At 39.1% G+C, this 25400-nt stretch overlaps 1 long non-coding RNA gene across 1 annotated transcript; it reads right to left on the bottom strand.

Moving 5' to 3' along the window:
- Nucleotides 1-3159: 3159 nt before the first annotated feature.
- Nucleotides 3160-24057, bottom strand: LOC110739646. Its single transcript, XR_002514857.1, has 3 exons — nt 23999-24057; nt 4445-4714; nt 3160-3221 (listed from the first exon to the last, which is right to left on the bottom strand). It is a non-coding gene; the product is annotated as an uncharacterized LOC110739646 (long non-coding RNA).
- Between the last annotated feature and the right edge of the window lie 1343 nt (nt 24058-25400).

Here is a 25400-nt window from a genome sequence, read left to right on the forward strand (position 1 = left end):
GGCTAAACGCTTTATTTGAAAATAATAATCACGTGTACTATTTCCAAATTACTATAACATTTTTACACTTCCTAACATAACATTGGATTGAGAATTTGGGATAGACTTCTAAGAGTCCTAACCATACTCCCCCAACACACAAACTTAATTCGATTAAGTGTGGGAGAGATGACAGGAGAGACAAAATAAATACTTAATCAAGAACGATTATGAAACTTAGGACAATGTGACACTTAAACCAAACAAGAAAACAACAAGAATACAGCTTTAATAGTATGATGTTTTATCACTCCAATGGTACATGCAATGAAAAACATGTTACAGAGTTAGAAATTAAGTATCAGATTTCTGAATACAAATTTTATACAACTATAACCTGGAGCAAACAATCAACTAGGTCTTGCAAGTTACGTTAATTACCCAATTCTGGAGGGATGTTGCCTTCTATTTTGTTGCTTTAAAAAAACAGATTAGTTAGACTTCTGCAGCGGCCTATTTCAGGTGGTATATTTCCTGTAAGTTTATTCTCCATGAGATGTAGGGTTTGTATGTTTATCAAGTTTCCTATGTTGGGAGGAATTATTCCAGATAATTGATTTCCACTAAGGTCTAATGCAGTCAATGCTGTTAACTTCCCAATAGTTTCAGGTATCGAACCTTCTAATCTGTTGGAATAAGCAAAAAAAATTTGGAGGCAAGCTAAATTTCCTATTTTAGATGAAATTTTTCCAGTAAGATTATTATAAATGAGTGAAAGTTGTTCCAAAGATGTGCAGTTGAAGAAATTTTCAGGGATACTTCCAGTTAAGAAATTGTTTCCTAAGTTTAAATATGTCAAATTAGGCAGGTTGCCTAATGTTGCTGGTATTACCCCAGTCTACCCTCAGATATTAGCACACACAAAAGCAGGAGAAAATATTAGTTGTACCTGATTACATGCTGCACCTGATTTGGAAGATTGGACACTATGGTTACTAATTCGATTTGGTGCACTAGATGCATCATTCGGAGTCGATTGCAGCAGAACATCAGGAATCACAATATTAATCCCAGGGTTAGCCTCGCGAATTTGAGCCAAAACTACAGTGGTAACACTTGATATGAATTCCTCTGGGAATATGAAATCGGGCTTATTCGCTTTCTTCTTCAAATCTGTCTTTTTCACACCCAATCCATACAGATGCACACGACTTTTGCATTTAGCAGTAGGAATCACTTCGTAGTAAGGGTCGTTGCAGTTATTACCATCTTCATGTTGGGAAGACTCCATAGCATCCATTTTGGCCTATTAGGTAAATATAGTATTTTATTAGCAATTATCGAATAAAATACACACAAATACAAATTATATCTAAGATGCTAACTCATAATGTTCTCCTTTGCTTTTTCACAGCTAGGTTTGTATGTCCTTCCAGAACTTCTTTTTCTCGATTCCTTATAAACCTTTGTTAGGGAAGGCTCTTGCTTATCTGGATCTTGTTGCCGCTATAAATGTTAAATAAAAAGGGTAAAGCCTTATATATATAGGACAAGTGATGAATATGAAATTGATCATGTAATTGTCTATAATTAGATAAAAGTATTTACCAATTCATGGCGTATAATGGCAATTGACTTACGACCCAAAGTGTGCATATCATCTAACATTAGACGATTGTCTTTGTTGTTGTGACTGATTTTCTATAAAATATTACAATCCAACAATAATTCAATTAAATATATATATGTGATTAAAATTAACAACGATAATAGATTAAAATCCATTAATACAATACCTTAGCCTCATCGGTATTCCAATATAGCAAAAGATCTCTAAACTAAAGATTTGAAATTGTATCAGGCTTATTTTTCCACCTTAAAGCGTCATTATCATATGCATAGAAGTGTTTTTTCTTGATCTGGAATTTATGATACCTCCAACAGTTGTTCACAGCATCCATCACCCAACTCATTCCACCATCAGGAACCATATACTTTTCCTGCACAAATTCTTACGTTAATACATTAGTAACGTGTGGAGGTCTAAGTATGAGGAAAGTAGAATAAAGTAATGCAAAAAGATAATATCACTACATACTTGGACGTAATTCCATATCTTGTCATGTGTGGTAGGCTTGGGAAGTTAAAATAGTTAAGTGGAGCCAGTTCAGAATCCCTTGCCACGGTTCCCAAAAAAAACTTGAACTCCAAGACAATCTCCTTTGTAGGTCCAACTGGCTGACCCAATGAGTTCAAAACAATCACTTGACACTCTTCTGTTGTATGCGCATGAACCTTACGTAGCATTGTTGGACCTCAACGATTTTTCCTTTTAGAAGATAATTCATTTTCTGTTTCTGTATGCAATAATACAGGAAAACCGTTTGCAAAAAATATAGGAAAAACTAGATTAGTAATATGAAATTAGAAGTCACTGGCACTTTTATCTATTCATTCCTACTGTAAGATTTTATGATTGTTTCTGCTACTTTTCAGCCCCACTAACTCATTTGGAGTATAAAATTCGAACTTTACAGCCACTTTAACTTATCAGAAACAATTTGACAAGAAACTCCCAAAATAATTATTATTTATTCGAATTAATTATAAAAAACAAGCCAAAACCCAAAATTTTATTTTACGTAGTAATTTTTTCCTAAAACAGCTGTTGTATTGAATACAGTATGAGTATTGAAGTTGTGTATAAATTTCAGCAAAAATGACAGATATTGAAAACCATACCTTCCATTCCGTACTGTGCTACATCTTGCTGGTCAAATTCTTGATCGCCTTCACGATCAATATCAATAGCATCGACATTCTCATTCAGCCCACCATCATCATCATTCTCATTCAGCTCATCATCATCATCATTCTCATATATGGCATCATTATCGTTATTTTCATTCAACGCATCATTGTCATATCGTATTCGCGCTGTCATGGAATTATGCAAAGAACGATTACTTTCTTCAAGCACTTCATTGTTTTCTTTTTGCCGTTTCCGAAACTCAAGGTATGTTGGACATTGAACGAGGAGAACAAAATCCTCTTTTTTTGCCTTTATTTTTTTACCCAACTTGCTACTGTTGCTGCTTCCTTTGGATGCCATGATCCTGAACTTGCTTGGCCAAATCAACAGAGTTATTGTCGCAAAAGTCATCAACATGCTGCCTTTTCTGGCTATTCATCTCCACAATAGCCGTTTTACGTGTGCGAATTAAATGTAGTTTCTTTGAGACCTAAAAACATAAGCCAAAAAGTAATTACATAGCATACTAACTTCAATGTTTTAAACCCAGCCACTGTAAAATAAAGTATGAGTAGGAATATTTGAAAAAAGAAAAATTAACATAATCAGAAGTTTCCAGAAATTTAAAGCAAGGGCCAAATATTGCACGTCATACAACCTACCAACTATGGACCTATGATACACCCAGACATAATGATTAAAGAAAGCAATATCAATTTCATCCAAAGAAAGAAACAAAAAACAGAGAATCTAACAAAGAAGTTTAGGTTGATCTGACCTCTTCCATTGATGCCTTAATTTATTCCAAACAGCCAAAACAAATGATTCACTATCTTCTTAAGCTTATAAATTATTTATAATAGATCAGCTGTCAGACAGAGCTCTTCAACTTTCACAAGATATGACTATCAATTACAATGCTAGTACGTAATCTCCAGACATCAACAGTGGATTTTCTCTTATTAGTAGATCATAACGCTAAGCATTTCATATTTAGCCACCCCCACTGAACAATTTCCCCATAGAATGACTTATATGCCGTAATTCTGCAATCTTCATAAACTACCTCAGTAACAGCTGCTTTCTACAATCTACATCACGGTCTTACCAAAAGTTGGATATTAACTTTTAACTTACCAAAAGTTGGACCACCTAAAAATTTTAACTTTCGAAGACATCAAATATCTACCAGTAGATGGGAAACACTAAGAGATAGCAAAAGGGGGGGGGGGATTGATCGAATATATCAACATTGAGTTGTAGTATCATTACGCCATAAACCTTTTTACTAATTATCGAACTAGAAAGCAAAAAACAGTACAAAGTACAAAAATAGAAGTTAGTTTAGAATCTTTAGACCCAACAATGGACCACCTAAAGGCTTGAGGTTTTTAAGTAGGGATATAATCTCACGTCTCTGTCAATGATAGAAGCTCAAACAAATTCTCTATTATATACTAGAATAGTCCCCTCCACACACACACACAAAAGGAGAAAAACTTCGTACATAACACAACTTGCGTTCAATCTATAATGTGGCCCTAAATTAGTGGCTGAAGACTGCAGTCGTAGCCTCACAAGCTCGCATACATTGAGTTCAAAGTCATAGCTAAACAATCAATGCCATGGGCCTACATTGCATGACCTTGATGTTGATAGAGAGGAACCCAGGGGAAGGGGGGGGGGGGGGTGGAAGAGAACAAGTTTACTTACCTTTCTTTTTCCAGACGCAAGACTGTCATCTTCCATAGTTTCACCCTCCTCCTCACCATCATACTCTGACGTGGATTCATCTTCTGTCTACCTTGCACTTGGAGAAAGTAGGTCTTTTGTTTTTTGTTGAAGTATCTTATTCGCTAAGGATCCCGATCCTTGGGCTGACATTATTCTTTCTGCAATGAACTTTAATCTTTGAAGCCTTTGTAACTCATAATCTGTAACCTGACTTTGGGAAGCAGAAACTTTTGTTTTATTCCCCTTCATCTGCAAAGGCAATGAATGAGAACACGTTTATTTTCCAAAAAAGATAATAGAATATGAAAAGTATTGCAATATAAAATAAGCTATCTTGAGAATCTAGTGAATTATTTAAAATTGTATGTAAATACCATCCGAAAGCTCTCTAGGAGCGATTTGAATAGCATAATGCCAAATATCTCTATTAAGATTTTAAACATAAAACACTTGATGTGCTTGAGATGCCAATATAAATGGTTCTTCTTTGGAAATGGTCTTACACATATTAATCATAACAAGCTCATCATCATCCATTTTCGAGTGAAACCAAACACACTTAAATAAGGCCACACAAAAGTAGCCATGGTAAGATATTTTAATGATTTCTATTATTGAACCATAATAATTAACATTTCTCTCAATAGGATTCTGATCTTTGGAACTCGCAAAGCTATGTGTCATGGTTGTTAGAGTGATTCCACTATTCTGAGTGACACAGTTTGCATGTCGCTTCATGGTATGGAACCTATAACCATTGACTGAGTACCCTGTGTACTTTTTAGCAATGTGAGAAGGCCCTGTTGATAACCATAAGATATGGTTAGGGATGATGTCTTGACCCTCTTTAAGAATCAAATCAACTTTATCCCTAAACCAATCCACAAAATCCTTGCTGTGATCTTGAGCATTATTCCATTTCCTTTTTCTTCTAGCGCTCACACATATCTTGTGCTCACTATGAAATATAAAAAGATTATATTATTATCACTACAAATAAAACACATTAATAACAAAGAGAAAAAGAAAGAAAAAACTACATTTTGGTTGGTAATCTAACCTGATATATTTCTCAACTTCCTCACAATCACAATTGAACTAGACATAATGATGCGCTTGTGCCCATGTAATACGATCAATTATGTGTTCACGTTTTTTTTTCTTTGAGGTCCTTCCTTTCCCTTTTATTGGACGTGCTACCTTAGGAAAAAATGATTGTGATGTACTACAACCATTAACCTTTGGTATGGCCGTGCTTGATCGTTTAAAAATCTAGCTACAAAGGCAATACATTCTTTGGCTTGATATCCTTCTACCATTGAGCCTTCTGGACGAGCTTTATTTCGAACATCTTGCTTCAGTCCATGAAGATACCTCTCAATTCCATACATACACCTTGAACTTACATGCCCACTCAACTTAATTTGGCCCACCAAGTGTATAGGTAAATGTACCATTATATCAAAAAAGGCAGGTGGAAAAATCCTCTCAAGTAAGCATAAAGTTTCAACTATCTCAGATTGCATTTTTCCAAGATGTTGAGGATTAACAGTTTTACTCCATATACTTTTAAAAAAAGCACAAAGTCTTATCAAAGGAGTAGCAACATCTTTGGGTAATGTTGTCTTCACTGCAATTGGGAGCAAATAATTCATCATAAAATGAGCATCATGGCTTTTTTAGCCTGCAATTTTCCTTTCTCCAACTTGCACACATCGACCAATGTTAGAAGCATAGCCTTGAGGAAGCTTGACATTTTTAAAGACCAGGCATAATTTGCGTTTTTCTTCCAATGACATCCAAAAGCGGGATCTTGGAAGTTCCTCCGCACCATCTTCTAATTCTATTGGTTGAAGTTCTGGCATCAAATTAAGCTCTACCAAATATCGACGAGCACTCATATGATCCTTGATCTTTTTAGAATTGTCTAATAATGTCCCAAGGACACTGTCAAACACATTTTTCTCAATATGCATTACATCAAGATTATGACGATTAAGACAATGCTTCCAATATGGTAACTAAAAAAAAATGGGTATCTTTCTCCACGGATTCGGATCATCCTCAGCACGCCTTGGTTTCTTTTTCTTCTTTCCAACTTCATTTGGAAAATCCTGCAACGTATTCTCAATATCAATTCCAGTCAATGGAGTAGGTTGCTGTCTTTCCTCAAGTTTCCCATCAAAATTCCTCTTATCATGACGCCAAGGGTGAAATGGATCCAAAAATTTACGATTTGCCCTGTACACATTCTTACCACTATAAGGCAACCAATCAAAATCTGTTTCATAATGACACTCAAGGCATGCTAAGTATCCTTTTGTGCTCCACCCAGATAACATTGCGTAAGCGGGAAAATCACTCACAGTAGTCATCAATGCTACATGCATGTCAAACCTCTGATTACTGGAAGCATCATAAGTTTCCAATCCAAACTCCAATAAATCCTTCAAGTCCTTCATTAGTGGCTGCAAATATATGTCAATGTCATTGCCTAGGGAAGAAGGACCCGAAATTAGTAATGCTAACATAAAAAAACTCAAGCTTCATAATCATCCAAGGAGGCAAGTTATAATTGATTAACATAACTGGCCAGGTACTATGTACAATGCTCATTGAGTTGAACGGGCTAAAGCCATCTGTGGCTAACCCTAGCCTCACATTGCGCGGATCATCAGCAAACTCTTTATATAAGGAATCAAATTCCTTCCAAGCTTGATCGTCAGCTGGATGATGTAAAAGATGATCACTTTCACGCCCATCGGCATGCCAAGTCATGTATCTCGCCGTCTCTTGACACATAAACAGTCGTTGAAGCCTTTTCTTTATCGGAAAGTACCTAAGAATCTTTTAAGGAATCCTATAGGTGTTTCCATTATCATTTTGTATCTCATTCTCCTTGTCCTTTGATTTCCATCTTGGCGTTTTACAAACATGGCAGCTTGTTGCATTTTCATGCTCTTCCCAATATATAATGCAATCATTTGGACATGCATCGATCTTTGTATAATCCAACCCCAACACTTTCAAAACACTTTTCGCTTCGTTAAAAGAAGTAGGCAACTTTGCATCAGGCAGCACCTCCCTTATAAGCTCCAATATATCTCCAAATGCAGCATTGGTAAGCTTATGATCACACTTCAAAATAAAAAGGCGAATCATAAAGGAAAGTTTTGAATGATTTTTGGAACCAGGATACAATTCTTCCTGGCCTTCTTCAACTAACCTCAAAAAATTTTTTGCCTCATCATTTGGCCCCTCTATAAAAGCATCACGTGCATCATGCAACAACCCTACTATGTCATCGTCAGACTCATTTGGGTTTGACCCTTCATCCCTATCCAAAATAGTTTCTTCTCTTTGGATATTGATCCCTAAATCTGATAACTTATCCGTTCTTGGAACAAAACCATTACAAATTAGGTGATCTCTCACAACACCTTCTTCACGCCAAAAACGATAATGACAAAGTGAACAAGGACAACATATTTGATTTCCTTGAGACTTAGTAGCAAAAGCCTTTTTGACATATTCGTCTACTCCCCGTTCATATTCATCACTCCATTTGGCAAACATCCACCAATTCTTAGTTCCACCATCCATTCTTTCGGGTTCGAATTCAGAGAGTTATTTTATCTAAGTCACAAAAACTAAAATGAAAAAAAAAGTTAAATTAAAAGAATGACAAACATCTCACTTTATTTTAGTTCGTATTTTAGACAAACACATCAAGTAACCTTCACTACTAACGTATCAATGCAAATGTGAGCAGAGAAAGAGGGGGGATGCCATTTTTTTTGTAAAATAGCAAGCAGGGTGGAAACTAGCATGTTGAAATGAAGTGAGAAGAAAAAGGATAGTTCCTATAAACAACAGATATGCTAGAATTCATACTTTGAAGCCTCAGTAATTTTTGAGTTGTAATATGTAATTCTATTAGGTACGCCTGCTATATAATGGAACAAAGAAAGCTAAAAAGACAGCAACAGAAGCCGTAAAACACAAACAAATAGTTAAAACAGCCGAATAAGCTAACCAAAACAATTAAAACCATTTCGACCAAGACCTGCAGCAACTCATGACAGTTTCAAACTTTCAACATTGATATTAATTTTCCCATAGGATGTATGAGATGAAAGGATGAAACCCTGAAAGTCCATTGTTCTCGAGGTAACAGGTTAGTAAAAACAGGACAATCAACAGATAAGTATCCTCTACTTACGCTACCAAATCAATAAAACATTCTAAGCATAGTTCATGAAGGGTATACCATCATTTTAGAAAATGCAAAGTTTTTATTCTACAAGAGCTATAGGATTGGGTTTTGATTAGCTAGTTGCCCAGTTCAATCGCCTTTCCAAACCCTATGATCAACATATTCAAGCAACTGAAAATATCATATTCAACTTAAAAATATGTACTTACAGTTGCACCTTTAAAAGGACAAAAGAAAAAGACAATTTTACTCACTAATAAACCCGAGTTTCATTTATTTTTACATTTTCATTTTGATGGCCCTGTGATTTTGTATTTTCAATTCAGCCTAAGAACAACTTTATTTCTCTCTTTTTCTGCAACCGAATTAGAACCTAACAAATAGTAGAACATTGTAAAGTCATTTTTCGCTCTTAATATCAACATGTACTAAACTTCTAGCCTCTCAAGATGGTTTGACTCTTTCAATATGTCAGAAAGATTTATGTTGTCTAGTAGTCACATTTGAATATTATTTTGTGAAGGAAGCTAAGAAGATGGAGGTGAATGAATTGCAATACTATACCATTCAGATGCTTTACCGTGTGGCATAGAGGCTAATATGCTTGAAGCACTTTAATCATGATGAAGATTTGATAAGAGAAGCACTTCAGACTCTCAAAGAGAATTACCTTAGTGGCAGATTGTAGAGTGCTTACGAACTGACGCACTTGAACTCTCTCTTCATAGGATATTTTTTGGGAAGTTTATCATTGAGATGTAATACAAAGACTGTTGTTGAGCTCTTACATTATAAAACTTTTTTGGACAAACTTCTTCTATCTACATTCTACAACTCTACATGCTAGGAACTTCAACTAAATAACTATTTTCCTTCGAGGGGGTAGTCCAAAGAAATTAACTTCAAGATTTTTGAACATAAATTAACCCAGCAATGATGTGCCTTTTAGATTGAAGAGATAGATTGCACAATTTATAGCTGATAAAAATTTCATTTCAAATTCAATATTTTCATCAAGTAACATCCCAAATGAAAAATAACTTGTTTCACCTCTTTATTAACAAATTTATGAAACCAATTTCAAGTTTATTCAGCCTTGCTATGGTATGCTCCATTTCAAGTTGGAGACAACATAACACAAATGCATATTACAATTATTTCAATCCAACATAACACAAGGCATAATACAATTATACTGTACAAAAATTTGATGAGGAATGGAATATCGTCGTTAATACACTTTTCCTATCAAATTAATACTAGTTTACCTAAACGAGTATAAAGGTAAGCAAGGGTCGAATTCACGGAGAAACGGGAAATTGTGAAGCTAAGTGCTAACGAAAGAGGCTTGAAAAGGGTGTATATGAATAAGAGTGGAGTAAAACCAGGCAACAAACAACTAAGGCTAACAAAATTACTCTAACAATTAACAAAGACTAACAAGGATTAGAAACTATGAGATTAAAAACGCTAGGGGGATCGGGGAACATCAAACTTGGAGATTAAGAGCTAAACACATAGATAATCAAGGATTCACAACCAAGGGATCAAAGATCTTACTTAACACAACTCATTCCCATGCAATTGATTAAGAAATGTATAAACTACGGTCTATCCTAACATGATCACTCCCGCGCATCAAGTAGGACATGTAATAATATGGTCAATGGTGCACAACATCAACCATATAACAATAAGCACAAGTTCATACAACAAGGGTTTAAATCCCCAAAAATCAAGTATTTAATCGAATAGCAACCAAGTCATCCATTCCCCTTCCCCTAGCTAAAGTCTAGCCTTGGAGAGAGAAACTACCCATATCAACAATACCCAAAATATTGGCCATAATCAAAATCATAAAAATAACTATCAATAATACTTGAAATATGTAAATAAACCAAAATAAAAGAGATTAAGATAGAGAGAGCTCAGAAAGCTTCAACTTTGTATTGAAATAAGAAAATGGGTATTTGAACCTTCAATGGTGAACCACCAAAAATCCAATAAAATGCTCCGATCTTGATTACAAGGATGATCAAAGCACTAATCTAGATTAAAGACTAAAGTTTGGATGATAAAAAACTAATAATCTGAACTTTCTCTCTCTAGAAACTTATAAGAGCATTAATGGAGGCTATTCTCTCTTTAGAAATGTTCTAAGCACTTTGCCCTAAATGGAATAGCTGCCCTCTTCATTCCCCAAATCAACATTTAAATAGGAAATAAAACGGGCTGGCCTGACGGACGTGCACGCCCTCTACTTCGATCTGCGCGCCCGCGCAGGCTATAGTGCGTGCCCTCTACAGGGCGCAATTGCCATCTACAGAAAGTTTTCCTGATTTTTCAAGCCAAGCTGCGCGCCCTTTCCAGTCATCTTCGCGCCCGCGCAGGTCAGTGTGCGCGCCCTCCACAGGGCGCGCGAGGCATTTACAGGGGACACAATTCTGATTTCATCTCGATTGCGCGCCCTCTCTCTTGAATTGCGCGCCCGCGCAGAGTGGGAGAGAGGGCTCTCCTGGGCGCGCAGCCTGATCAGATGCTCCTCACTTGATTTGCTCATGAAATCGGCTCTCGAAACTATCCCGAACTTTCCTCTACTTCACGTATCGATCGGTTTATTGAAAAACATAGGAAAACACCCAAAAACAGTACAAAAAGGTAAAGTAGAGGGGAAGTACGAGGGAAATGGCATTGTTGTGCAATATATGGGGAAGCACGGAAAAATAGGGCTAAACAAGCGAAAATTGGAGGAAAATGGTAAGGAAATGAATATCGAATAGTGGCATAAATGCCCCTTATCAAATTCCCCCACACTTACCTCTTTCTTGTCCTCAAGCAAGACAAAAAAAAGAAAGATAAAACAAACACCACAAATACAAATATAATATGGCATGGCTTGGAAAAACAACATTAGATTTCAAAATGGACAAATGCTTTATTCGGTCTCGACCATTTTAAAAACATCAAAGAATATTAGCTATTCTCAATTACATGATGCATGCACTCCTCAAGATGCTAAAGATTGCAAGAGTCAAGCCTCAACCAAGAATAGAGAACTGGTGAGTCTTCCTCCCCCCACTAGTCTCAAATCATCCCCCTAGGTGGCTCCTCATGGTTCCACGAAGGAACCGGAAAAAGAATTATTTTGAAGAGGTAAAAGATCATCCCGACATCTCAACTATGCACGCTCTTTCCACAGGGTTGAAAACCATCTCCCTCCACCGGTTTTTGACCACGTACTCTTAAAGTCAAAGGGGCTTCACACGAGTTGTAATGACACGGCTCAAAGTAGAGGTAGGGAGAACATTTGAAATAGTGGTGGCAAGTCCTAAGTGAAGCACAAGAATTGCAAATTCTCATAGACGAAATTCAAGTCACAACCACAATTCAAATGAATACCCATAATTTTAATTTCATCGCATTATCAACCTTATTCAATTATATACAACATAGGGTTTTTTTTTCACTCTTCTCAAATCTTCCTTGCATGCTCAACTTTAGGCTTACAAACCAATTTCGCAAAAGATTCATGCTCATATTCATGACGTTCTTCACATTGGCCACACAAACCCACTGCTTCACTAACTAAAAGGGTTGGTAAACATAGGTCGTTAGGCTTGTAATGAGGTTGAGACAAGAATGGGAAAACATTAGGCTCAAATTGGTTGGCAAGAAGGTTGATGCAAAAAGGAAAAGAAAATTTGTAATTAAATAAAAGAAAATATAAACAAAAATGAGAAATAGTGCCCTTTTCCTCCCCTAAAAGTCCTAGGTCACGATCTCGGGAGCTAGTAATCAACACAAGGATTCAAACATGCATAGTCGAGGATCCTAAAACGCCGCTTAACAAATTGATGAAGGCTTGAATAAAGTGAACCTCACAAAGGATGAGAGAAGTAAGAAAATACCAACTAGAGGGCTTCAAATCCACTACAGGGAGCAACTCCATCTTACCACATCCCATGAACTAGGGGTTTAAACGCTCTCACAAGTTCTTACCCTTGCTACCTTAGCTAAGGCTCGTCAAATTCAACCAAAAGCAATCTCAAAATGTGCATCTCATCACAAAATTAAGAAAAGACAAGCATTCTAGGGCGCATCATCACGGAGATAGAGTCCAAATATAGCAAGCAAGTTCCAAAACGCAACCATATCAGCATGCCATAATTATGCTTGTCACACCAAAGAAAATGAAATAAAAGAAGGAAGAAATCAAGAAGGTTCACATATGAGGCATAAAGATCCAAATAAATCCCAATCGACATACAAGTGATCGTTCGGTAACAAGACCAACGATCCCAGGTTCCTTGGAACCGTATGCAAACATCCTCGAACCATTCAACTCAGTTCTAAGCTAAGAAAAGACTAAACACACCAAAAAGAAAAAGGAAGGGTCTCACCGTATGCCGCTTGAATTTGGAATGTGTAGTCATACCATACTCACCATCAGGTTTGCAATTTGAAGCGCGGGTAAGTTGTTTTTGAAATTCCTTCTTCAACATGCATCAGTGAAACAAGGAAAACACGCCAAAAGAAAGAAATAAAAGGAACATAAACTATACACAAGGGATTAGACCTTTTCATCATAAACAGCAAAAACAACAGGATATCAAATAAAAGCAGCGTAAATAGACAACAAGCTAAGATTCCCCCCCCCCCCACACTATAGTGATGCAAGCCTCTTATATACAAAAGAATCGACACCTGACACTTATACCCCCCCACACTTAGAAGGAGTAACGACCCCGGTGCTCCAAGACAAAACAAGGGAAGGGAAGGACAGGGGGATAACCAAGAAAAACAGGGGGCTAGTGCCCACTAGGGCCAGCATCACCGGAGTCCGGCCCCTTATCCCCGTAGGAAAAGCCTTCAAGTGGGCCATGGGGATCCCAACCTCCAGTGTAGCCTGGAGGCCAACCATAATGACCTCGGAAGAGGTCTTGTTGCCGAGTAGGCAACGGGTCGAATTGGGGGGGGCATGGTTAGGGGTTGGGGGTGGGTGGGGTCAACATAGGGGTAATTGGGGTCACCCCTATAATCACTACCACCCGACAACCTATAATCATAGGACCCGGATGAGTCAGGGAAATCTCGACGCACCCTATTTGGCTCGGAAGGTCCTTGCCAATAGCGGTAGGTAGGGGCGTTGTCACCCCCCCACGATGGCACTAGGCCATGATGTGGTGGCCAATATGGATAATTGACCGAAGGCGTGACATCGCCTCTATCTACATGCATACCGTAAATAGACTGATGTTGGAGAAACATACCTTGTTGGGTTTCAAATAGGCTTTGAACACCCAACTGGAGGCTCCCCATTTGCTGCTCAAGGCTTTCCAAGCCTTGGCTTTGGAAGAACTGTTGTTGTTGTTGTTGTTGTTGTTGTTGTTGTTGCTGTTGTTGTTCTTGTTATTGTTCCATCATCTCCACATCATCCTGCTCAATTACAGGGCCCCCTCCTCAATCGGCTCCAGGAAGGACACCATTGTCCCTCCTAACCCAGTAGATGTTTCTGGATTCCCTTTGGAAGGAGGTAAGTGTTGGATTTGGGAGAAAGCAATGGTGTGCATGAGACACCAACCAATCATAGAATCCCTCTTTAGGGGTGAAGGCAATGAATCCCAACCTTTTAAATTGATCGAGATTGAGAAGGATGTCACCGCTATTCCCAACCATAGTGCAAGAGGGGAGGAGGTCCCCATGCCCAAGCTTCAGGGCTAACATTGTTACCATACTCCCACAGGCAATTTCGTCGGTCTTCTTCCCCTTGGCGATTGATAAGCAATTTTTGATGAAGAAGTAGCCCAGGTTCACTCTTCAGCCTAAGGCAGGCTGAGTAGCGAACCACAGAGTGAGAATTTCCTCTCTAGACATCTTCCCTAAATCCTGCTTGTTGAAAATAGCGTATCCAAGTATACGGTGCATGATTCTTAGGGCCGGGTGAACTATCTCACTGGCTAAGGAGTAACGGCCGTTGAATTCTTCTTTCCTCGTGATCGCTCTCCACCAATGAGTATCATTATAACCTTCGAAGGAGGACTTCTCGGGAGCGACAAGGTTGGCATCTGGATTAAAGTCCAGGGCAATGTTGAGTTCTCTCAAGGATAGTTTATGAGTTTTGTTGAAAAGCTGGAAGGTGACTCTGAAGTCATCATCACCCACAGCTTCACAGGAGAAAGTGGAAAAGAATTCAAGAGTTGGCTCAAGGTAGGTGTTGAAAGCCGAGTTCACAAAGGTACCCAAATTGAGGTTTTCAAAGAGTACCCAAATGTCTTCGTCAACACCTAAGCTTGTGGTGGCAAGACGGTAATAGTGTTTGGAGGGTCTAAGCTTCCTCTCTCTCATTTTTTTGTAATTGGCTTCGTGGTTGTTATTTTGGAAGGTAAGAGGGGGTAGAGGTGGTGGATTTTGTTGGGATTGGGAAGATTGTGGTTCCTTCCCGCTCTTTGATCGTTTTCTACCAAGTGTCAACATCTTCGCCCCAAACACTTCTCAAAAACTTATACCACAAAGAATTCCACACCAAATCACCGAAATTATACCAACCCAAAAATTCAATTGCACTATCAAGTGAAATCCTACAAAACAACAATTAGTACAACAAATACAACAACAACGTAACAAAGTTAGTCAATAGGCAAGGAGCTCATGAAATTTACATAGTACCCAAACAAATCCCAAAATTCACAAACTACCCACACACATCATGAAATCAATGGCCAACAATTTACAAATCATAGAACCACAAATATTTATATCCAACAATTCACAATCCCCTAACTATTTCAAGAAAATCCCAAAATTTGCAAATTATCCACAAGTATTTCATTAGAATTACAGATTTGCAAGAATACTCATATACATGTCAATATAATCATAAGAATTGCAAAAATACCCACATGCATTTCAATTGAGTCTAAAATTTTCCCCAAAAACATCACAAATTCAAGAAGCCTATCATGAATTCTATCAAAATGTAATGAAAATTAGGCTTAGGAAATTAGATATACCTTCTTGAAGAAAAAAATTCGAACAAAAACTTCACCGAGGAGGCTAGGTTCGTGCAATGGGAGATTGGGGTTTTTGGGGTTTTCTTGAAATCTCTTGGGTGAGATTCAAGGGTTTTTGATGAGAAAAATTGTGTAAAATGAGATTTTGGTGAGTGTTTGATGAATTTTGAGGGAGATTTGGGGAGGAAAGGTGGAGGTTGTGAGGTATTAGAGAGGTTAGTAATGGAGGTTAGGGTTTAGGAGAGAGAGAGAAGTGAGAGATTGAGAGTGAAAATGGGGGTGAAAGAAAGCATACCTACCGTTTTTTTTCTAGACTGGTAACGTGCGCGCCCGCGTAAACCATCCTGCGCACCTGCGCAGACCTGTGAGAGAGCCCTCTCACGGGCGCGAATGCCATTTACAGAAACATTGGCCCTTTTTTCAGAAAGTGTGCGCGCCTGCGCTAGGGACTCTGCGCGCCCTGTAGAGGGCTCTCATGCTATCTACATAAACTTTCTTCAGTTGGCCTTAACACTTGCACGCCCTGTAGAGCCCTCTCAAGACATCTACAGAATATTTTTCCTCCTACAATCAATCTCAAAATGTTCTCTATCTCTACTAAAAATTCCTAACACATCAAACTAAATTGTTTATCGATATTACAAACCCCATTAAAAACATATAAAAGTTCAAGTTCAAAACGACAATACTCCTATATTACGGAATTGGCTTCGAGAGCTCTCATCCCGAGATCATCAAACGAGCGTGAATGTCATTAATCCTCTTTATTGTTCTCCTTCCTTAGGCCTACTTGACCTACAATAAAAACAACTAGGGATTAGATCCAATCATAAAATCTAACTACGAAAAATCAAAAACTCAAAGGATAAAAGGGAGAAAGGGCCCGGGTTGCCTCCCGAGAAGCGCTTCTTTTTGAGGTCATTAGCTTGACCGTTGCTCCGATTCATTAAATCTCTACAAGGGAAGGCTCGTAATCCATGGGATCAAGCCTAAGGCACTCAATACGACCAACTTCATTCCTTGAATGATAGAGTTTGATGCGGTGTTCGTTAACCCAAAACTTATGATTGCCCGCATCTAACTCAAAGGACCCATAAGGAGTAACATTAGAAATCTTGAAAGGACCGGACCACTTGGATTTCAGTTTCCTAGGGAAAAGACGAAGTCTAGAGTTGAAAAGTAGAACTTCATCTCCAACCTTGAATTCTTTAAACTTTATCCTTTGATCGTGCCACTTTTTTAATTGCTCCTTATAAAGCCTTGAATTCTCATACGCATCGAAACAAAGCTCCTCTAATTCATTCAATTTCATCAATATTTTCTTTCTGGCTTCCCTAAGGTCCATATTAAGCTCCTTGATGGCCCACCAAGCCTTATGTTCTAACTCTATCGGAAGATGGCAAGCCTTGCCATAAACCAACCGGTATGGGGTTGTTCTTATAGGGGTTTTGTAGGCCGTTCTAAGGGCCCATAGAGTATCATCAAGTTTGAGGGACCAATCCTTTCTAGTCCGGTTCACCATCCTCTCAAGTAGGTTCTTGATCTCTCGGTTTGATACCTTAACTTGGCCTTGAGTTTGGGGATGATAGGGGAGCCCTACTTTATGGTGGACACCATTTTTCTTGAGGAAGGCCTCAAGTTGCTTCTTCGCAAAGTGCGATCCACCATCACTAATTAGAGTCCAGGGCACCCCAAATCTTGGAAATATGATCTTCCTTAGAAGCTTGAGGACTACTTTTTGGTCGTTGGTTGGCGATGGTATAGCCTTTATCCACTTGGTCACGTAGTCAACCGCAACCAATATATAAGCATTTCCGCATGAGGACACGAAGGGACCCATGAAGTCAACCCCCCAAACATCAAATGGTTCAACTTCAAGGATACCTAATTGAGGCATTTCATCCCGTTTTGTGATGCCTCCCGCCCTTTAGCACCTATCACACCTAGATATGTATCGTTGGGCATCACGATGCATGGTAGGCCACCAGATTAGAGATTGAGAGATTTTAGCCACAGTTTTAGTTACACCACCATGTCCTCCACACGGTAGTGAATGGCAATGTTCGAGCACGCTCTCAATTTCATGGTCCGGGACACACCTCCAGAATATACCATCTCCACATTGTTTGAATAATAATGGGTCATCCCAAAAATAACGCCTTACTTCCTTGAAAAATCTCTTCTTTTGTTGAGATGAGTATTGGTATGGGATAATTCCACTAGCTAAGTAATTTGCGAAATCCGCAAACCACGGGCTAGGAGAAGAAGCGATAGCCATAAGGGTCTCAACACCCATCTCCTCATTTATCGGAACACTTTCAACATTATTATGTGGTAATCTAGACACGTGATCGGCAACATGGTTCTCGGCCCCCTTCTTATCCCTCATTTTGATCAAAATCTTGTAGAAGGAGGACCTATCATATTAGCCTAGGCTTTGCATCCTTCTTGTTCATTAAGTACCGCACCGCAGCGTGGTCTGTGTACACTATCACTTTGGAGAAAACAAGATAGGACCGAAACTTGTCCATAGCAAACACAACTGCAAGCATTTCCTTCTCCGTAGTAGTATAATTCTTTTGAGCATCATCCAAAGTTCTACTAGCATAGGAAATAACATGCAGCTTGCCTCCTGCTCTTTGACCTAATGCGGCTCCTACTGCAAAGTCACTAGCATCGCACATTAGTTCAAATGGCAAGCTCCAATCTGGAGCTTGCACTACAGGAGCAGATGTGAGAGCTTCATTAAGCTTATTAAAGGCTCGAAGGTAACTCTCATCAATACAAAAATCTTTTTCCTTTTGAAGTAATCCGGTTAAAGGTTTAGATATAGTAGAGAAATCTTTGATAAACCTCCGGTAAAAACCCGCGTGCCCCAATAAAGCCCTTACTCCCGTAATGGAAGTAGGCGGGGGTAGCTTGGTTATTGCCGACACTTTAGCCGGATCAACTTCAATCCCATTTTTTGACACCTTATGGCCGAGGACAATCCCTTCCTCAACCATAAAATGGCATTTTTCCCAATTTAAAACAAGGCTCGTCTCTTGACATCGCTTCAAGTCTTTTTCAAGGTTAAATAAGCACATGTCAAAAGAGGAGCCGCCCACACTGAAATCATCCATGAATACTTCAATTTCATTCTCCAACATTTCAGAAAAAATGGAGGTCATGCATCGTTGGAAAGTCGATAGGGCATTGCATAGTCCGAAGGGCATCCTTCGGTATGCGAATGTCCCATACGGACAAGTGAAAGTGGTATTCTCTTGATCCTTAGGGTGGATTGGGATTTGGAAAAATCCTGAGTATCCATCTAAGAAGCAATAGAAGGCATGCTTTGATAACCTTTCCAACATTTGATCGATGAAAGGGAGAGGGAAGTGATCTTTCTTTGTATTTTTATTCAACTTCCTATAATCGATGCACATTCTCCACCCGGTCACAGTTTGGGTGGAGATGTCCTCTCCCTTCTCATTCTTGATTATGGTCATGCCACCTTTCTTAGGAACTACGTGAACCGGGCTTACCCATTTTCTATTGGAGATAGCATAGATAATCCCCACTTCACGTAGTTTTAAAATATCCTTTTTTACTACCTCTTTAAGGTTGGGATTCAACCTTATTTGAGGCTCAATGGAGGTGGCATCATCATTCTGAAGATGGATTCGATGCATGCACAACGAAGGGCTAATACCCTTAATATCATCAATGCTATGCCCTATCACATTTCTATATTTTCTCAAAACAACAAGCAATTTTTCCAAATCAAGCCCATCAAGGGTAGCATTGACAATAATAGGGTATTCCCCTTCATTTCCAAGATAAGCATATTTCAAAGAAGGGGGAAGGGGTTTGAGTTCTACCTTGGGAGGAGGCTTAGAACTCTCCTCCAATTTCTCCTCTTCTAGAGCTAGCTCATCATGCTTAGGATCGTTCTCTTCCTCTCTTTTGGCTTCTTCAATGGTCATGACAAACTCCTTTGCTTCTTGAGAGTAGTACTCTTCCTCGCATGTAAGAGCTTCAACCATTGGATCTTGAGGACTCATCATAACCCTTCCCAAACGATCTAACTCCTCACTCACCACATCAACCCTATAACACTTCTCAACCATGGGGGTCTTGAGTAGCTTAGAGAATTCAAAAACAATCTTTTCATCGGCTACTTCACAAGTAATGGTATTGTTTTTGCAATTAATGACGGCCCCCAATGTCTTCAATGTCTCCCTTCCAAGAATCAAAGGAGTGTTCTTATCCTCCTCCATATCCATCACAACAAAATCACAAGGTACATAAATGTGTCCCACTTGAATGGGGACTTCTTCAATTTCTCCGCAAGGCAACTTAACCGATCGGTCGGCTAGTTGAATGGTCTTTCTTGTGGGTATCATCTCGATATTCAATTGTTGAGCAATGGATAATGGGATTAGGCTAACACTAGCCCCAAGGTCGGCTAGAGCTCCTTTGGCTTCCAAGTTGCCAATCTTGACCGGCAATGTGAAACTTCCGGGGTCTCTTTGCTTCTTTGGCATCTTATGTTGAACAAGCGCACTCACTTGATGTGGAAGCGTAATAAATTCATCTTTGAGCTTCCTTTTGTTCGATAGGATATCTTTGAGGAACTTCGCATAAGATGGCATTTGCGTCACCACTTCAAGGAAAGGTAGGTTGATGTGTAACCCTTTCATCACATCAAGAAATTTTGCAAATTTGTCATTCAATTTTCGCTCCGCAACCCTCCCGGGATAAGGTACCGGATTCTCATACTTTCTAGTGTCAATGGGGTCCTTACCCTTGGACTTCTTGTCTCCAACTTCTTTCTCAACATTTACCTCCTCATTTCCCTTCTTATCTTCCCCTTATTTCTCTTCCTCCTCACTCCCTTTTGGGCCTTCATAAGAAGCACCCGATCTCAAGGTGATCGCCTTGCATGTGTCGGGTTGTTTGAGGTTGTGAGATGGGTTTGTGTTTGGTTGTCCGGGTAGTTTAGAAGAAGAGTTTAAGGATGAATTTTCGGCCACTTGAGCTAATTGAGAATCAACTATCTTGTTGTGAGCCTTAAGCTCTTGGATTTGTTGATTCATGGCTTGGAGTTGTTGGAGAATTTGGGTTTGTGTTGAGTCGGGTTGTGATTGTGTTTGCTCTTGATGTTTTTGTGGGTATTGGGTTTGATTTTGGTAGTTATATTGGTTTTGGTAAGGTCTTTAGTAGTATCCTCTTCGGTTTTGGTTTTGTGGTGGGTTTGTTGGTTGCGGATTGAAGGGAGGCTCAACATGTTGTTGAGGTTGATTATTGAAGCCCGGTGGTGGTTGCCTCCAAGCTAATCCACTATTGTTCCCCCTATAACCATCTTGTCTAGTATTGTAAGCATTAATGTGTTTGGGACTCAAACCCCCACAATAAGAGGTATCATGGTTTGTTCCACAACAAATTTCACATGAGAAGGCATTGACTTGGGAGGAGCTCGAACCGGCATTTCCACCCACATTTAGTTTTTGCAACCCCTTGTTCAAAAGATCGATTTGATGTTGGAGTTGATCAACTTTTTCCAATTCATATCTTCCTCCCTTTTTTGCTTGAGGCTTCCTTCGGCCTCCCCATGAGTAATTCTTTGCAACTTCTTCTATTGTGGCTTCAACTTGATTTTGAGGGATTTTAATCAATTGCCCTCAGGCTCCCGCATCTAGGTTGGCTCTAGACATCGGCTCTAGACCATCGTAGAAGAATCTCATAAGCAAACTTTGGTTGTATTCATGGTGTGGGCATGCTTGAACTAATTCCTTAAATCTCTCCCAAGCTTCTCCCAAAGTTTCATCCGAATCTTGCTCAAAGGAGGCTATCTTCCTTCTCATCTCGGCGGTTGTCTTTTCGGAGATGAATCTCTTCAAGAAGGCCTTCACAACCTCCTTCAATGTAGTGAGAGAATTAGGCTTGACATATTTGAGCCACTTCTTTGCCCTTACCGTAAGGGATTGTCGGAAAAGATGCATTCGTATATAATCTTGGCTCACTTGATTTGTTTGTATCATAGCACATAGTTCAAGGAATCGATCAAGATGCTCTATTGGGTCCTCACTTGGGGATCCGGAAAATTGCTCAGATTGTACCATCCTTGTGTATTGAGGATGGATGGTGAAGTTTGTCTCGGTAATAGGCAACAAGATGCCTCCGGTGAGCTCATATCCCTCCGGATTCCCAAATTCTCGAAATAAAGAAAGGTCATTCTCTTGCTCATGCTCTGCCATATCGGTAGTAGCTTCACTAGCAAAGGGAGAAGAATCACTATCACAATCAAGTATCGAACCAAACCCTCTGTTAAATTCGTTAAAAAGTCTTCTAACTTGTCTCAAGGTGCGTTCGAGTTCGTGATCAAGTGGATATGTAAGTGGTCCCTGTGATCTCCTTTTCATTCGACTAAGCTAAACACACGATTAGCACTGACAATCACAATCAAATGACTCAAAGTAAAAGAAAATAAGACTCTAAAGCAACACAAATTAGACCGTCTCCCCGGCAACGGCGCCCAAATTTGATGAGGAATGGAATGTCGTCGTTAATACACTTTTCCTATCAAATTAATCCTAGTTTACCTAAACGAGTATAAAGGCAAGCAAGGGTCGAATCCACGAAGAAACGGGAAATTGTGAAGCTAAGTGCTAACGAAAGAGGCTTGAAAAGGGTGTATATGAATAAGAGTGGAGTAAAACCAGGCAACAAACAACTAAGGCTAACAAAATTACTCTAACAATTAACAGAGACTAACAAGGATTAGAAACTATGAGATTAAAAACGCTAGGGGGATCGGGGAACATCAAACTTGGAGATTAAGAGCTAAACACATAGATAATCAAGGATTCACAACCAAGGGATCAAAGATCTTACTTAACACAACTCATTCCCATGCAATTGATTAAGCAATGTATAAACTACGGTCTATCCTAACATGATCACTCCCGCGCATCAATTAGGACATGTAATAATATGGTCAATGGTGCACAACATCAACCATACAACAATAAGCACAAGTTCATACAACAAGGGTTTAAATCCCCAAAAATCAAGTATTTAATCGAATAGCAACCAAGTCATCCATTCCCCTTCCTTTAGCTAAAGTTTAGCCTAGGAGAGAGAAACTACCCATATCAACAATACCCAAATATTGGCCATAATCAAAGTCATAAACATAACTATCAATAATACTTGAAATATTTAAATAAACCAAAATAAAAGAGATTAAGATAGTAACAGCTCACAAAGCTTCAACTTTGTATTGAAATAAGAAAATGGGTCTTTGAACCTTCAATGGTGAACCACCAAAAAATCCAATAGAATGCTCCGATCTTGATTACAAGGATGATCAAAGCACTAGTCTAGATTAAAGACTAAAGTTTTGATGATAAAAAACTAATAATCTAAACTTTCTCTCTCTAGAAACTTATAAGAGCATTAATGGAGGCTATTCTCTCTTTAGAAATGTTCTAAGCACTTTGCCCTAAATGGAATAGCTGCCCTCTTCATTCCCCAAATCAGCATTTAAATAGGAAATAAAACGGGCTGGCCTGACGGACGTGCGCACCCTCTACTTCGATCTGCGCGCCCGCGCAGACTACTGTGCGCGCCCTCTACAGGGCGCGATTGCCATCTACAGAAAGTTTTTTTGATTTTTCAAGCCAAGCTGCGCGCCCTTTCCAGTCATCTTCGCGCCCGCGCAGGTTAGTGTGCGCGCCCTTTACATGGCGCGCGAGGCATTTACAGGGGACACAACTCTGATTTCATCTCGATTGCGCGCCCTCTCTCTTGAATTGCGCACCCGCGCAGAGTGGGAGAGAGGGCTCTCCTGGGTACAGCCTGATCAGATGCTCCTCACTTGATTTACTCATAAAACCAGCTCTCGAAACTATCCCGAACTTTCCTCTACTTCACGTATCGATCGGTTTACCTGCAAAACACAGGAAAACACCCAAAAACAGTACAAAAAGGTAAAGTAGAGGGGAAGTACGAGGGAAATGGCAATGTTGTGCAATATATGGGGAAGCGCGGCAAAATAGGGCTAAACAAACGTTAAATGGAGGGAAATGGTAAGGAAATGAATCCCGAATAGTTGCATAAATGGCCCTTATCAAAATTCGAACCCAGAAGAATTGAAACCCAGAAAATTTCAAACCCAGATTATATACTCCTTTGTGTATTATTTGACATAAACCCGAAAAAATTAAAACCAAACCATTCACCGGCATAAACACAAAAACAAAATTCAATTAACACAAACCCTAAACACAAAGACACCAGAGATTCGAGCAAATTGAGGTATACCTTAAAAGATCCGAGGAAATTTGTGACATGCAAGAGTCGAGCAATCAGCCACCACCACCGCTACCGTCAGCACCTTCCTTTGCCTGATCTACTTGTGAACAAAGCTGGGCAAATCGTGAATTGGGAAAAAAATGTGAATTTGTGAACAAAGCTGGGCGAAATTAAATGTAAAGAAGAATGATTCGTGAAAGCAGAGCTAAAAATGGTTAACGGTGAAGACTGATTGAAGGGCGTTAACGGTGAAAGCAGAGCTCAAAATGAGAATTAGGGAAGAATATGGATGGCCTGTGTATCGCGCGTAGGGAGAGGAATATTTGGGGGAAAATGAGGAGGGAAGTTAATAAATGAATATTTCGTTTTGGCACCTATATAAAAACAGTGCCGTTGCATTAGCCATTTTGCCGTTGGATTAGCCTAGGAGGGCGTAGGATTAGAATGTGCCGTTGGATTAGCCAAAATGAGTCGTTGGATTAGTTGGCCTAATGCAACGGTTTTTTAAAACTGTTGTATTAGCCCACTTTTTGATATAATTAACATGATGTCGTTGTATTAGCCTTGTCTAATACAACGGTAATAGATGAGCCGTTGTATTAGCTCTGTCTTTACCGTTGCATTAGGTAAAAAATGTAGTAGTGTCATATTTATAGCTTTCTTGAGGTTGACCCAAGGCTTGGTGTACTCAACTCATTGTGTGACTCAATGTACTCAAATCGGCTCGATATTCTTTGACACGTGTGTGCAGACTCAACTCGATTTGATATGACTTGATGTGTATATCGTACGTACGCCTCGTGTGTGTACACTCAACTCGATTTGATGATAACGTCTTTCTCCCGAAAATAAAAAAGACATGAAAATGAATAAAGGTAGAATGTTGTTGAAAGATGAAGTCTCTAAAATTCCTCAAGATTAAAAGAATGAATCAAGCAATGGTTACATGTTGAATGAGCTTAATCAAGTGTATGAGTTGATGTTGTATCTCATGGTGCAAAGTTTGATGATTCGATAATGAAAGTATTTGGATAACTTAGGCGCGGAGGCTAAGTACTTCATACTTTATGATGCAATGATGATTATGATAATGAGTGATTCAAAGATGACAAGGTATGCTTCAAGGTTGTATCAAGATTTCATGACAAAGGGTTCCTAAGGGAAGGATGATTTGGCTATGTATTTGTGATGTGTGTGAGAGTGATACTAAGGTTAGGCTGCAAAGGCTAAGGGTGTGGAAAAATATTTTGAGAAGAGCCAAATGTGGAAAAATATTTATATTACGGTTGCACCCCAATGTGAGGTTGCCTACGTATCCGTTAGGAATCAGGCCGAACGTAGCTCTAGCCAAACGTCGCACAAGTGTGTGTACACCTCAAGGTGGTCTTTCAAGTGTTTTAATGGGGTTAGA

The sequence above is a fragment of the Chenopodium quinoa genome, unplaced genomic scaffold, assembly GCF_001683475.1.
Source record: "Chenopodium quinoa cultivar QQ74 unplaced genomic scaffold, ASM168347v1, whole genome shotgun sequence".
Lineage (NCBI taxonomy): Eukaryota > Viridiplantae > Streptophyta > Magnoliopsida > Caryophyllales > Amaranthaceae > Chenopodium > Chenopodium quinoa.